The following is a 16,690-nucleotide window of genomic DNA, read 5'->3' on the forward strand; positions in this document are numbered from 1 at the left end:
AGCAATACGTTTGCTCCGTTTGCGTGCAGGTGAACGTGAACACCTACACCAGTCTCCAGGGAGCCACCATCACCATGGAAGACACCGAATCGAATGCCTACCTTTTCTTACATTTCACAGGGTGGAAGTGAACGTCCATGAAAGTGTCCGAAGACTAATTAAAGAGAGGATAACACAGTGTCCGATCTTGTGCAACGTTATCCTAGTGGGCCAGACTCACAGACCAGCATGATTGAAGGTTCCACACTTACTGTAGGAGTCTATCTTTCAGATCTCCCCACAAAAAGGTGCAACATCTGCACGTGTTGAAAATACGCAGCCATCAAAGTAAACATTAACGCTGTCATATCTACGTACAGCTGGGAAGAGTCTTCTCAACAAACATCTTGGGGTGATGATTTTTAAAAGGATTTCATCGGATGCAGCCAAATTAGTGTGTACCAAAAAGTGCACCTAAATTGGTTTAAAGTACATTCAGCAAGTGTCGATGCAGGACCAATTGAATATCATTTCATAAGAGTACATGCGAATACATGGGACTGTTACTGGTCGTGGACTACGTGGCAAAAACGTTGGAAACAATCGTAGATGGGTTTTGTTTGCACCATTTATGTGAAATCAAACGTCAAATCGAAGAGGAAATTTTGACACCCGTCGAGCGTTGTGTAAGAAATATCGCTGGGCCCTCAGTTATGTGGACGGCACAGACACTGCCCTGGTAGTGACCGGCATAGGATTAAGCATGATGGGCGGTGGGTTGTTGTCCACCATTGGTGCCTGTGGTGATGTGCATCAAAATCACGTCCAGAGCCATGCGGTTGATCGGGCGGTGAAGTATGTGTGTGTCTTGCAGACTGCAAAGCAAAGCGATGAAACAGAAGCGAAATCAGAGTTCTAGCCGAATCGAAGCTCAAAACGACAGAAAATCGTATTTCCTCTGCTCTCATGAGCAGCAAAATCTCGGAAGAGGAATTTCGTTTGGTGCTCTCGGAACTTTCCAAATACCACAAAATGAAGTAAGAGATTTGAACCAAGTCTCTTAAGTGCCCAGCCTTTGGCGGAGAAGAGAAAAAGAACTCATAGAACAAGGGGAGGCAACAAGCCCGAGAAGCCTTTCTCACGAAAAACAAACAAATTATCATTGATGAAGATTCACGATAAATTGCTTCACGGGGGTTAACAAAACATTGCGAGGTGATCCCCGGAAGGACTGTAGAAAGATTCATTTGATCCACCTTCAGGCAGCTATCGCCGGCCTAGACAACCGGCCGAACATCATTACAGCCGAGGCGTCACACACATAAACCATGTGCCAATGTCAAAATTGGAGGTCTCCTGACCAATTTGCTGAACAGATGTGGTTATGATATTTGGTTAGCTTGATATCTGAGGTGTCCAGAAATGGTTGATGGACCTTCAGATCACTTTGCCAAATGCCATTTTGGTGGCCATCTTTAAATATGACCGCCAGTTTTCTATTCAAATATAGGGGGTTTGGAAATCCGCCATAACACTACACAGGATTGACCAATTGATGTGCAAATGGGCTCAACATGTTTCTAATAACATTCCGCATCTCCTGATATATAATTTGTGTTGTTTAATTAAAATTACCTGCTTCATATGTGCAAAATACTTTGAAAAAAGTGATATTTTTTGCATTTTTCACGATTTTCCTTCATATGTTCAGCCCCAAAGGCATAAAAGGATCCAGGATGGGCAACTTATGACTTGCGTAGGTTAGAGGGGTGCCTTAGGCATCCACAACAGCTGTTACATTGACTATAATTTACAAAAAAAAGTCATATATTTGATCCAATAATCCGTTTTTCAAACATAAGCCTTTTTCAGCAAATTTGGAAAATGGTGCCATATTTTGCTATACCGTTACAAGTCAAGTGCGCAAATACACTTTAAATACACTGAAAATAACAGGAAATGAAGATTCTAAAACTGAAATGTACTGCATTTAGCAAAGTGATCTGAAGTTCCATCAACCATTTCTGGACCCCTCAGATATCAAGCTAAGCAGATATCATAACCAAATTTGTTAAGCAAATTGGTAATGAAATTCGGTCTGGCACATGGACTAACAGCACTCGCTCAGATAAACCCTCGAGATGGTAGCGAGAAGACCATTGACGCGACGAGCCCTACCCATGGTCCGGTGCAAAAACAAGAAATCAACAAAAGTCTCGATTTAATCTTCTGTTATGTTTAAAGACAGTAAGCAACAAACACCAAACAATATTCTGAATAAACCCCAGAAAAGAAACATTACGTAGTTACAATGTAAATATGGCAGTCTTCTAATACATCTCACATCATTCTTAAATGATCACAGGTAATATTTGAATGAACTGCTTTAATACAGATTTCGAACTATGGATAAAATAGACCCTATTTTCTAAATACCATAAAAGACATACATCTAAGCAAACAAGTAAACCGAGTAAATGAATCTCAAATTATATAAATATTCATGAATATTTACAAATAATACCGTTTTCATTAACATCTGACAGCATAGTCCGAAATCTATAAGACGTGTATATGGATGACGTCTTCTTTATTGTATAAGACGACGTTTATGGGCAACCTCTTGCCCCTTCTTCGCTCAGCAATAGTTCAACGATCGCCCAAACACACCAATGCATTCAACGACCGTTAGTATAACTAAGACGTTGTGAAGCAGGAAGACACCTTGGATATGACGTTTTGAAACAGGAAGACACCTAAACTTACATATCCCGAAAGAGTCATGGGAATGATAAACATGACTGCTTCTCACGCATGTGACACAAACGTCCTTCAAAACTTATTAAATGATTCAGTGAGACTAGCAGGACCGTTGACCGACCAAAGATCAAAGGTCTCAGCAAACTGTGATAACGTTCATGGGGAATATCCCATATGCCGTCAATGAAACGTCGACAACGCACATGTATCAATGCAGGAGGACACAAACGATTCTGAGCAATGCACACCTGAACCATGAGTTCATAGACATTGTTAAGCACATGTAAATTTGCCTTTTGTCATTTAATTAAATGTTGTTTAAATAATAACTCGTGCTTGATGTTGTCATGACCCCCTGAGTGTTGGCAACTGGTCTTACTGTCAACATAACCAAATATGAAATCATTTTTTAGTGTTTGTTGATTTTTACCAACATTTTTGGTCCCGGCCACTTTCATTTGGCAATGAGTGTAGGCACATACAGAGCCTCAAGAGAATTCCAGTCATCAAACCTGATCCTGTCCCCTTTGATAAAGCCAGCTGAATATTTGAATATACTTATATTATTCACTTTTTTGTCCCTTTTGACCGATTGCATCACGTTTGCATCCCAAGTATCACTTTTAATGTTAACACTAACCCCAGTCAGGCAAATTCCAGTCTGGCTATGCGACAGACCAGTTTTGATAGAATCTGGCTAAGTGAGAGGGCGCCTGCATACAAAAATCCCCGACCTAACCCACACAGACACACATTTATTATACTCATCTCTCCACCTATACCCTGCACAGGCGTAACTGTGGATATAGCACAAACACAAAGGAATAGATGGTTATAGTAATTTCTTACTTTATGGGTTTTTTAAAAACAATTCTCGATATTTTTATTGCTTTTTAGACGACTTGGACAGGTCCAAACCAGAATGTATTGACTGAGGAGGAGCAGCGAATTACTGACGACCCACGTGTATCAGTGGTGAGAGCACCCCCAGACGAGTGGATCCTCTCCATAGGATCCATGACTGATAACGACCGGGGTCAGTACACGTGTCACATTAATACCAGCCCAGAGAAGGTAGCATCCGTGAACGTTCGTGTTAAAGGTAACTACAGACAACAAAACCCTGTCTACAATCACAAGAAAAGTCCATTGTTTAATTCTGGGTTTCCTTTTGAACACCCTAAAAGTTTATATTCATTTATGAACTTTAGGAGTGCTCAATGCGCACTTTAAACGACATGTTAGAACATGCAGTGAGGCAAATGATTCCATATTCACAAGTTGCATGGGACATCTGTCTTCCATATGCACTCGTATGATGTATCAGGGCATTTGAATCAAACATGGTGCTGGAGTGTTTCAGTACCCTTGATTTTCGATGCTGTTGTATTTCACTCATAATAGACGAATATTGAATCAATTTGTTCACTGCATGTTCTAGCATGTCATTTAAAGTTCTCATTAAGCACAAGTTTACCGCAGAGTAAAAATTGTAATGACCCATCACTATTTATTTTGTATATGGCTATCAGTAAGCGAGTGAGTTTAATTTTACGCCGCACTCAGCAATATTCCAGCTATTTGTCGGCGGTCTGTAAATAATCGAGGCTGGACCAGACAATCCAGTGACCAACAACATGAACATCGATCTGCCAAGTCAGCGAACCTGATCACCCGATCCCGTTAGTCGCCTCTTAAGACAAGCATAGTCCCCTTTCATGGCAAGCATGGGTTGCTGAAGGCCTAATCTACCCTGGGACATTCACAGGTCGTATATGACTATCAAATTTTAGAGTGTCCCCATACTTTTTGTTTGTAGTATAGAATAAGATAATATCATTCAAATTTCAGAATATCTCATGACCTTTTTCACTCATTGAAATCGTGTAACCTGTCTATTCTAACTGTCTTACCAGTCTTTTTATTCTTGCAGTTGCCTGATATCCTGAGTTCTTTGATGGCACAACAGTGATGGAACCTTGACTCTCTCTTGTAGATTATACCTTGCACCTGTTTCATGAGATTTATAAGATTAACATCATAAATACCAAGCTAACCTGAAAGTGAACTTGAAATTCTAAACCCGTTAGTGACAAACAACCTCTGATTAACTAAACAATGGGGCATGGTCATTAAGAGACATTAAAAAATGGTACTTGTGAAAGATGATATTATCGAAGAGGTGAAGACTAGAAGAGAAGAGGAGGGGACAAATCCTCCCTTTCCTTGGTCAGGAGCTATCTGTATTTTGTGGTCTGTGAGAAATAAAATGACAGTCAAACGCTCGTTTGCTCTCCTTGTCAATTCATATGCTTACCTGGTCAGACAAAATTAAACTTTCACGAGTCGCGTGGTCTGTTCTCAGTTCAGAAAATGAAATTCTGATGTGAATTCTCACTGTTTTCAAACAATGGTTCCAGTAGGTAGACTGAAAGTAACACAATATGCATGCAGGCATGCAGTCAACATATTAATTCACTGAAGTATTGACTCTTACTTCCAATTACTGGGATAAACCATGAGTTGTTTGGAATTAGGGATAATTAGGATATTAATCGATTAATATCGTGTGCGTCAAAAGCAGAGTCGATTGCACGATGCCGACATTTTGGTATTCTGATGTCAGTTCGGAAAATGATATTATGATGCAAATTATCTTAAGTATTAAGATTGAAGTATTGATTGAAATAACATAGCCATTATAATAATGTGTAAACATCATTACACGTGTTCTCTCGGCAGGACAAAGCCGACGGATATGTTGGTATCCGTTGGGGTTGTGTACGGACATCGATGCAAATTAGAGAGGTCATATGCAAATTTTAGGGACTACGTATTTTCACAGCGTGGAGAAACACGGCTTGAAAGGTCGTGTCCGGATTGACAGCCGTGGTTGCGTGATCCCAGAAAAGTCATGTCTCGTTATGATCGATGGTGTAGATTACAAAGCGAAGATATACGACGACCGACTGTCAGTGTTACTGAGAGAATGGCACAGGAATCCAGGTGCACATTGTCACGCGAACACTAAAGTCTTGTTCAAAAGTTAAGTTGAAGGTTTCTGAAGTTCCACGTGAGTTTGTTGCAATTTTTCAGATGAATCTAAAATTAGATCACAACAACACGTATTGGGAGCTAGATGACCTTACGGACTCAGCTGGGTGATCAGAAGTAATTATTGTGGTAAGGCTTGTTACGGAACGTAGTACTATGGAAATATTTGTGACGTCAGTGACATTCCCCGGAGTTTAGTTTCATGGTTTGTGTCATTTGAATTCGCGTTTTCCAGACAATATAAAGTAAGAGTGGCATAAATGAATAGGTTATCACACTATAGTGTTTGGGGGTGATAATATCCAGTTCTAGGCATGCCTGGGCTTCATAATACAGGATATTGTAAAGGAAACAGTAAAGCTTTCAAGAAGTTTTATGACGTGGAGGAAATTTTCAAATTTAATGCATAAGTGATACAAATGAAGTCCGATGCAATTCTCTAATTTACTCGTACCATACGTTCACGAATTATTTCAGGTGAACAAACGAGACTTAGCACATGTTTATGATTGGTACCTCTGGTGGGTCAGGATACGCTCATCTTTTCGCGAAACACGTGCTCATCGCATGAGAATCATTAGAGTGTTTGGTTCAGACCCGAGTTGTTTACAAACAACTTCATACTGCTGTAGGACTGCTGAAACAAATACCTGACCATGATACGGTCACAACTGAAATACTTTCTTATGAATTTGGGAAAGGTTTTGTCGCTTCTGTTTATAGGATTAACTATGAGTTTTCTCAAATTTAGGACACTCGAATCCGAGTGCCCAAAGCAGAGTCAGGTGCAAGATTCCACCAATATGAGCGTGTTAATAAATCACAATAAAGTAGTAAAAGTGCCAGGCGTTTGTAAACGTATTCTGCACCAAGTGGCATCCTGTCCCACGTCACACATACCATGGTTCACATCACATCCAAAGGGATGTCAGTAGTTGATCACCGTATAGACAAGTGTACTCTTAGGGAATTGCATCAGGCATCACTTTGTGATTGATGCGTCCGATTTCGACCATTATCTTTCTACCGTTACTTCACGGTATCAAGTAAACATGGCAAGGTGGGATAGCCTAGTGGTTTAGGCGTTAGCTCGTCACACCGAAGACCGGAGTTTGATTCCAGCAAACTCTGTACTGAATTTCTTGGGTCTCCCGCAATGGCATTGCTGGATTATTGCTCGAAGCGGCGTAAAACTAAACTCATCCCCTCACCAAAGGTAGATTCATGGTTTGCCTGTCCCCACTTATGTGGGTCATTTGGTAAATATTGTGGGTCATGGCAAACTGCTGCGACGTGTTTGCCATACAGAATAGTAGTCACAAGCATGAGTTCAAGATAATAACAGGGATTAGCACAATACAAAAGAAATGGGCGTCACTAGGTTAAAACACCAAGTTTTTTTTCAGGACAAATTCAGCCTTACTCTATATATATGCTCCTTATAACTATACATACATATGCATATTTGAAACCTATACCTTTTCTTACAAAATCAGACAAGAGTCGCGTTAGTAGTATCTGTTCTATACACAGTATCAAGTCTTGATATTGTGAGAGAACGGACAGTGTTTATACCGATTTAACAATATTTCAGCACTTTTATTACGCCATAAATGGGTTTCAAACATCGTACTAGTCCCCCCCCCCCCCCCATCCATTGTGCGCCCCCCGGACAGCTCCCCCGGGTTAATAGCCCCCCGGACAACTAGGGCTATCAATTACATGAGTTAGTTGGTGTGTTGTTATTAAGTTATTAAGGGGGGGAGGGGGGGCACTTGGCCCACGGGGCAATTAGTCTAGGGGGCAGAATGGACAGGGGACAGATAGCCAGGTTGTAGTTGGTGGGGGGCACTTGTCCGGGGGGCAGTTAGCCTAGACCCGTAGAAATTACGTATGTATGTACGTTGTCTTTGCCAGGATCTATCGCTAAAATATGTTAGTATGCAACACTTACCGACTACCGACTACCGACTCCTCGGTATGCCGTGTTTTTCACAGTGTAGTACGTTAATATAGGGGTCCATCCTCCTCCTCCAAGGGTACCTCCCCTCACTCCGCATCACCATCTCCATATCCCCCACATCCGACACAAGCACCACCCATTCACCCAGGCGTACACGGACCAGAAGTCCCTACTACTTCCAGTCTTGTAGATGTTCAAATTACATGTGTGTACCTCGTCCTTGCCAGGATCTGGCTGACGAGGGCGTTGTACAACAGGTGGGCTGGCTCCACTGTGTACTTGGCTGGAAGTATTAGGGAGGGTGTGTGAGTGAGTGATGGAAGTAGAAGAGAGTGAGTGATGGAAGTAGGAGAGTGAGTGACGGATGGAAGTAGAAGAGTGAGTGAAAGTGATGGAAGTAGAAGAGTGAGTGAATGAAGAAAGTAAGTGAGTCCTCATTAAATTATTGATTTTTAAAAGAATTAGATTTGTTGACTGATTTGTAAATAGATAAATATGTTATGATATGATATGGGTAAATTCAGCTACGGTCCATGCGGGAAGCTAATATTAATGTACTCCCCATTAGCCCCCATGTCTCTAGTATATTGTAAGTCCCCATGGTCACTCGTACGGCGATCAACCTTCAGTTGTCGGTGACGTATAGCCCATTTTTGTCTTGTCTGCATTTGAAATCCAATTCTAGATAAGGATGCTGGTTTTACTTCTAAATTATTGTGATATCCTAGTTGGTTTTACTGTCCTTTCGTGACAGGTTAATAAAATTTACATGTGTTTGTGGTAAATTTACTACTTCTTTTAGACACGTTATGGCCCATGTGACTTTATATTTTAACTCACTCATTCAGACAATGGTTCCAGTGAGGCAGACTGAATGTGATCTACATGTATGATGCATGTACTTCATGAATGCGGTCGAACGTATTAGTTCACTGAACTATTGAGCGCAATTTCCAATTTATAGTGAGAATGGTTTTACGCCGCTTTTAGTAATATTTCAGCAATATCATATCGATTGACATCAAAAAAAGGGTTACACACACTGTACTCATATGGGGAATCAAACCCGGGGTCTTTGACGTGACGAGCCAACGCTAGGCTACCCTGCCATCCGTTTTCCAGTTTGTAGGATAAACTATGAGTTGTCTTTAGTGAAGGGTAATCAGTTCTGAGAGCCACAAGTAGGGTGGATTACATCAGTTACTACAATGTGAACATTAACTATTAAATAGTAACAGTGTCACATGTTTGTTAATGCATCTGCCCCCACCGATGGCACACGCAAAGGTATCCTGTCTATTGTTCACCATATCGACAAACATATTCATGGGGTCGGTCATCCTTAGAATGGATCTGAAGTAGCCCATGCTTGTAAAGGTGACTCAACTGACAGCACCGGGTGGTCAGGCTCACTGAGTTGGTTGACAGCGTATCTGAATTGCGTAGAACGATGCTTATGATGTTGATCATTGGTTTGTCTGGAACAAACTCGAATATTACAGCCCACAGCCATACAGCTGGAATATTGCAGAGTGCAGTAAAACTAACTCACTTTCGTGACTGATGTGTCTAATTTCGAAATATCACTCTTTTGAGAGAGAGTTTATTTCTACCATATCTTCACGGAAGTAAACATTGGGCGCCGTGATATTGCTGGAATACTGCTAAAAGGGACGTGAGACGAAACGTACCTGCTCATTCGCTCATGTAAACAACTGATTTGTCATATGAATGGTTTCCGCGTGATCTCTACAATGAAACAAAACTATAGGTAAATGCTACTGATCTTCGTGATTTCTGTATGGAAGGAAAAATAAAATGTGGAGGACATCTGGTACATGAATCACCGCTTTCAGCAAGCTCGTGATCAATACATAGGCGAGGTGCTTAACAGGGTCCATCACAGAAGTGTCATATCACACCTCTGCTTGTTATGCAATGGTAACATGACACGTCTTCATGTCCATTCAGAACACTAAAACTGCTTTGCAACCACTTTATGCCACATTTTATCGTCTAAACCATCCGAAAACTAAAAACTGAAAAACCACCAAATACATGCACAGCATTCATTTTAGCTTAAAATTGGACCCATGGCCTACCTGTCTCCTGTTGCTTGGGTTATGTTATGTAAGACAGCCCGGGGTGACAGCTGAGAGTAACAAATAGCACAAGATGCCAGATTGACGCTGGCTTACCCATCAATGCACGTGACTGTCCTGTGTACAGTGTTGTGCATGGTCATGAGGTGAACAGTCGATTCCTGAAGATCTGTGCTGACACCTCTTAAAATGTCTGCTGGTGGAATTGTCAGTCGTAAACCTGTTGCTGAGAAGACGAAATCATAGCATAGTTTAGCTGACGTTGTACCTTTATACCGAATGGACAGGTATTGAAGTGATTTGAGTTTTATTATTCTGAATATTGTCTTCAAAATCGCAGAAGTGATTGTTTTGTAAATTTCAGAATGAGACACGTCCTGGAAGTATGGTAGTGCAACCCTGACAAGAGTGCGATTCGAGGTCTCTTAAACCTGCATCTGCTTCCGATGTGTGGGAAGTATCGTTTCTCTTTTGTTTGTTTCAAATAAAACCGAGTGTTTACCGTTTTTTATTACTTTGAATCTGTGTGTTGCCTTGGTGATTTGAACTTCGAAAAGATTTGAGAATCAACCTATTACAGCTTTACACTTGTACATTTCATATTATCTCACACGCTGATGATCATGAAACAGGTGTATTTTATCTCTGGAGTGAAGCATTGCCAGCTTATGGATTTCACACCTTGCGCCCATGTTGGAAATATGAGAGATTGTTTGTCAACTGATGCACGCGTTGCATCCACCATATGTCAAGTATCCTCGTGTAGTCGTCAATGTAGTACGGACGGATAACAATCACTCATGATCAGCAAGTATAAATCTTTACGTCCGTTAATGACCCAGATCGCAAATACTGTTTGGGTGTTGTGTTTACCCAATAGTTGCATGAACCTTTTTTCGAATTTTACAATTCAAAGAGTAAAAGATATCAAAGTGATAGGGCAAGAAATTCACTAAAACCCATTATTAGAGGTAAACGATATACAAATAACCTAAAATTGACTACTTTTTTATATTCTTAACTTGGGAATCGTTCACTGGATTCTAAGTTAGCCATGCATATCTTATGGTTTTGGAAAACCGTTTTCCTAACCAATTTTAGATACGAGTGTTTTTGATGAAGCCATCACGATCTAGATGGACGTTTATAACGGATAACACGATATCAGGATGGTAACATTGAGTAAAAGGTCAAACATATATGCATCCTGAAATCACGACCACGTATGTTGCACTTACTGTTCATGGAACACACATGTCACGCTTTGCAGTTCATTTAACATGGGCGGGGTTTTCATACTTACAACAGATTGGTGGAAACTCTCTAAACACTACACTTCGCACAGTCTGCCGCTAAAGATGGAGGTCCCCCTGATGCTATGTCTTTGTGTGGCATTCTGTTCGCTTGTGGGAAAGGGAGTTGCCAGAAAACGTAAGCTGACAGTTTAAAACTCTTGTAGAGGATGTTATTGTTTTATTGTTCACCTTTGAATCGTTATTCCAAACGAGTAACCCATATGACCCGATACTCAGAAACGAATTATAGTCCGTTTGGCTCAAAAGCGGACCGATGACTTGTAATGTAACTCGAAAACTAATAGACATAACATACTCAATGATCATACGCTGATCATAATCAAAACTTCATATCAACTCTGTGAGGTTTTTGCAGTACCTTGACCTAATACTAAAGAAATTGTTTAACAAAGTATCATAAAAACATTGACACAGTTCACTGTTTATTACGAGGAAGGAGTGCAGGGAAAGGCACAGCCAGGTGTTCGAGAAGCACGTGCACAAGTGCCGAGAAAGTTATTTATTCATTAACCTCTACTGTGCTGTCTCCATGCTTTCTCGTACACCTGGCCGTCCCTTTCTCTGCACTCCTCTCTCATAACAAGTAGTGAATTGTGTCAATATTTTAATAATACTTCATTAAACAACTCTTTTATTTTAAGGAAAATATTTTGCAGAAACACGTCACAATTCAATTCTGGACTCACAAAAATCCAGAAACTCTCCGCGCAGTGGCCACTCTTTCACAAGGGATTTGACCAAAATAAACATGCAGCTATTATGTATATGTGCTAAGGATGAAAAAATGAATTTTTTTTCTTCGAAAACTCAAAATTTAAACTCGCTCGCCCATGGGCATCCCCATGGGCGAACAGTGGCCTATGGGCAGGCCCATGGGCGAGAATGTTCCATTTCGTCCAGAATAAATATTTTGGAGGTTGTAAATGAATGAAAACATGTTAATAAGTATCATGACACAAATTTCAGCTCGTTGTGACTTGATTACGCTAACTGAGAGCGATTTTAAAAAATCTGGCCCATGGGTGAAAAACATACTGGCCCATGGTCGAGAATATTTACTTTCACTGAAAATACATGTTTTTCCATGTTTTGCAGTTTTTAAATAAATGAAAGTATATTTATTAGTGTCGTGACACAAATTTCAGCTCGTTGTGACTTGATTACGCTAACTGAGAGCGATTTAAGAAAAATCTCGCCCATGGGTGAAAAACATATTGGCCCATGATCGAGAATATTTACTTTCACTGAAAGTACATGTTTTTCCTTGTTTTGCAGTTTTTAAATAAATAAATTTCCTTTTACTCCATATATATCTTTTCACATGTTTTGGGGGATGTAAATGAATGAAAGTACATTTGTGAGTATCATGAGAGAAATTTCATCTCATCTTGACTTAATTCCGCAGATTAGAACGATTTTAAAAAGTCTCGCCCAAGACATTTTGGCCCATGGGCGAGAAAATTTACTTTCACTCAAAATACATTTTTTCTATGTTTTGCAGGTTGGAAATGAATGCAAGTATATTTGTGAGTGTCATGACACGAAATCCAACTCACTTTTAATTAATTCTGCTATTGTAGAGTGATTTTGAAAAATTCTCGCCCATGGGCGAAAACCATTTGGCCCATTGGCGAGAATATTTCTTTACTTTCCTTTCCTTTCCTTCTACGGCCTTTATGAGTATCATGACACAAAATTCAACTCATTTTGACTTAATTTTGCGAACTCAGCTCGATTTTTAAAACATATGCCAGAATAATTACTTTTTCTTCAAAATACATCTTTTCCTGTGTTTTTGAGGTTTTTGAAGATGTAAATGTTTTTGAGGGTTTTTTTTCTGTCTGTACTGTATATTTTGCTGGAAGTAAAGCTCTGTGTTCAGGAACCGTGAAGATCTAGAGTAGACCAGGACTTCAGCAATCCATGCTTGCCATAAAAGGCGGCTGTGCTTGTCGTAAGAGGCGACTAACGGGATGGGGTCGTCAGACTCGTTGACTTGGTTGACACATGTCATCGGTTCCCACTTTTGCAGATCAATGCTCCTGCTGCTGATCACTGGATTGTCTGGTCCAAACTCGATTATCTATAAACCGCCGCCATATTGCTGGAATATTGCTGAGTGCGACATAAAACTAAACTCACTAAATTAAACTGAAATTATTTGTCATTATAATTTGATCTATTTTTATACCATATATTTGCAATATTTTTAAAGGAAACAAGCAAATGAAAATATTTTCGTCGACGAGCGAGATTAGTCCAAGTAAGACCGGAGTGAGTTCATATTTTTTGTCATGATACTTATAAACCCACTTTCATTCATTTACAATTTCATTTTCTCGCCCATGGGCCAAAATGTTTTGGGCGAGACTTTTTAAAATCGCTCTCATCTGCGGAATTAAGTCGAAATGAGTTGAAATTTCTCTCATGATACTTACAAATGTACTTTCATTCATTTACGTCCTCCAAAACATGTGAAAAGATATATATGGAGTAAAAGGAAATAGTCTCGGCCATGGGCCAAAATGTTTTTCAGCCATGGGTGAGTGAGTGAGTTTGGTTTTACGCCACTTTTAGCAATATTCCAGCGATATTACGGCGGGGGACACCAGAAAATGGGCCTCACACATTGTACCCATGTGGAGAATCGAACCCGGGTCTTCGGCGTGACGAGCGAACGCTTTAACCACTAGGCTACCCCACCGCCCCCTTTTCGCCCATGGGTGAGAGTTTGTTAAATCGCTCTAAATTAACGGAATTAAGTCAAATGAGTTGAAATTTGTGTCATGATACCTATGAACATACTTTCATCCATTTACGACCTCCAAAATATGGGAAATAAAATGTATTTTGAGTAAAAGTAGATATTCTCACCCATGGGCCAAATGGTTTTTGCCCATGGGCGGAATTTGTTAAAAGTCGCTCTAAATTAGCAGAATTAAGTCAAAATAACACTGGAAAAAAAGTTCACCTTTACAAGCTTGTAAATCTGTTTCTAAAGACGATGTTTACAAGACATTTACAATTTTGGAAAGATGATGTTTACAAGACGTTTACAATTTGTAAAGATCCACAAGGGGAGATAACTGGTGGGTGATGGTAAAACGGTCTGCAAGGCCTCAAATTCACACCTAATAAATCCCAAAGGCTAACTACAGTTTGACCCCTCGACATAATTAATAAGGTAACTGGGGCGTGAAATAAGAGTAGGACAGACCACAGATCAGTGAACGGGGGTCACTCTGTTAGGGGTAGGATGCTTATGCTCTTACTACAGTGTTCGGTGGCGTGAAGATGCATGGGTGTTTCTTTCACTATGTGCAAGCTGTTTAGAAAATAATTCCGACTCAGTATCTCACTTATTTTGTGTTTGGGAACAGTGAATAACATTAACCATAAACAATATCACCTTGTCACCTCTGATAATATGCTAAATGATAGAGATTGTGTTGTGATAACATAACACATGACAGTATATGTTGCTATGAATCATGTGGTCGATCCAACCTTTACCAATAGTACCAGTGATACAGATGGGATAGATCACCTTATGAAATATTTCACAATCATATTTGATTTTTGTTGTTTCTGTTGATTCTTCCTTTCTGTGGTCAACAAAGCAACAATCCACCATAATTCCATAAAATCATTGAGGCATGAAGTCCCATAAGCCAAATGAACTGTACCTAACTGAATAATTTTAGGCTTCGTGGGACTACACCTGTTGCACAATGAAGATAAATTCATGTCGAGGTTATTGTAGAAACACCTGAAGTTTTACTTGTTGAATGGTTTAATGCATTGAAACTCTTGCAGTTACTGTATATAAATCATATTAAAGTATATTTTTACGTCTCTTGTGGATTTAGGGTCATTCCTCTTACAGACTCAGCATTCCGTAGAGCCTGCCTCACAGTTGTCTGTGAAAGTAAATTCATGGGAAAAATGCAATTAGCATTTTGAAAAACCTAACAAAATGACTGCTAATACAACATCGTATAAGAATATCTTGTCTGAAAACGTTACAAACGTTTACAAAGAAATAAACAATCAATTTAGTTTTTAAAATATATTTGTGTTAAATTTGATTTTGAAATGCCTTAGCGATTTTGAAAAGGATATATCTATTAAAGTCACTATTCCATCCGTATAATGACGTGTGCTATGGGAACCCAAAATACATATATGCATGAATACGGAGATTAGTCTGTATTGCTCCGTCATTGTTGTTTTTTTATGAAACCTATCTCTTAAAACATAAAACAGAACGTTTAACATCTGTAAGAATACGTCCAAAATCAGTCTTATACTAATTATACATTATAATTGAAATTACATGCAACAGGTAATCCTTCAGCTCAACCAAAAAAAAAAAAAAAACAGCTGGTGTTACCTGGGGAATATATTCCACCCCCATAGCCTGATTAAGTCCCAGGAAGGATATTTATGACATGTAATAAACCTTTGACCAGCCAATTAGTCGGGCTGTTGTTCTGATATCGTGATTCAATATACTAAACACTTACTGAATGGCAGGGATACTCTACGACTCTGTGTATTGAGCTCCCTGCTAAATGATATGGTAGTCTTGAGTGTAAGATTTCTCAACAACCATGCTGCTGAAGGAACACATGGCGTCATGGGGATTGCCTTACTGATTTTACAAATAATATACTTGAGTCATCTGCAATATACTCACCTGAGCTGAATGTGCCCTCTGAAGAAATATCGCTGACAGACATTCTGAAAGGCTTTGTAGATGTAAAGTCTCAAATTCACGATAGCAGAAAATGTCCGTATGTTGGTGTGCAATGATCAACTGCATTTTCCCATCGGGTGTTCGGGTGTTCATATATGTATTTAGATCTCAAAAGGTCATCAAATTACCTTAAGGTACTCTTCCTCTCTGTAACTTCTCCAACCAAGAAATACCATGGACAGTGCAAGTGTACACAACGGTTTGTGAAACATGTAAATAGAGGTATGTCGCTTTAATATGAATTTTACCAATTGATCATGTTGTTGAAATAGACTAGGTTAAGACTAAGCGTTATCAAAACACTAACTCAAATCAGCCAAATAATCCCACTAGTGGTATCCTCTTTGGACTGAAGTTGTTTATTTTAAGAGTAAGAGGATTATAAGGCATGCTCAACTGGGTTTGGTCGTTTAACTAATCCCACACAGCCATCACCAACAGAGGGAATGCTTAATTATTGTGTTTGTTTTTTATTGATAAAAAATGAAATGGGATTGTGAACAGCTTTACAGTTTATATCGACACCGGTACCATACAACATACAACCATACCATAGACTTAAGACAAGAAAACATCTTCAAGCAGAAAGGAAGACCATGACAGAGTATGGAAACCTTGTTGAGTCAGTTGTGTATGAAGTGAACTATGACTGTTGACACTGATGATGTATGATTGTGTAGCACTTTAAGAATTTCTTATATTTACGAAAGTTATCAAATGCAAAGCAGAGTGTACAGTTATGTAAGTTATGTTTTAT

This window comes from Haliotis asinina, chromosome 6 (assembly GCF_037392515.1).
Source record: "Haliotis asinina isolate JCU_RB_2024 chromosome 6, JCU_Hal_asi_v2, whole genome shotgun sequence".
NCBI classification, from domain to species: domain Eukaryota; kingdom Metazoa; phylum Mollusca; class Gastropoda; order Lepetellida; family Haliotidae; genus Haliotis; species Haliotis asinina.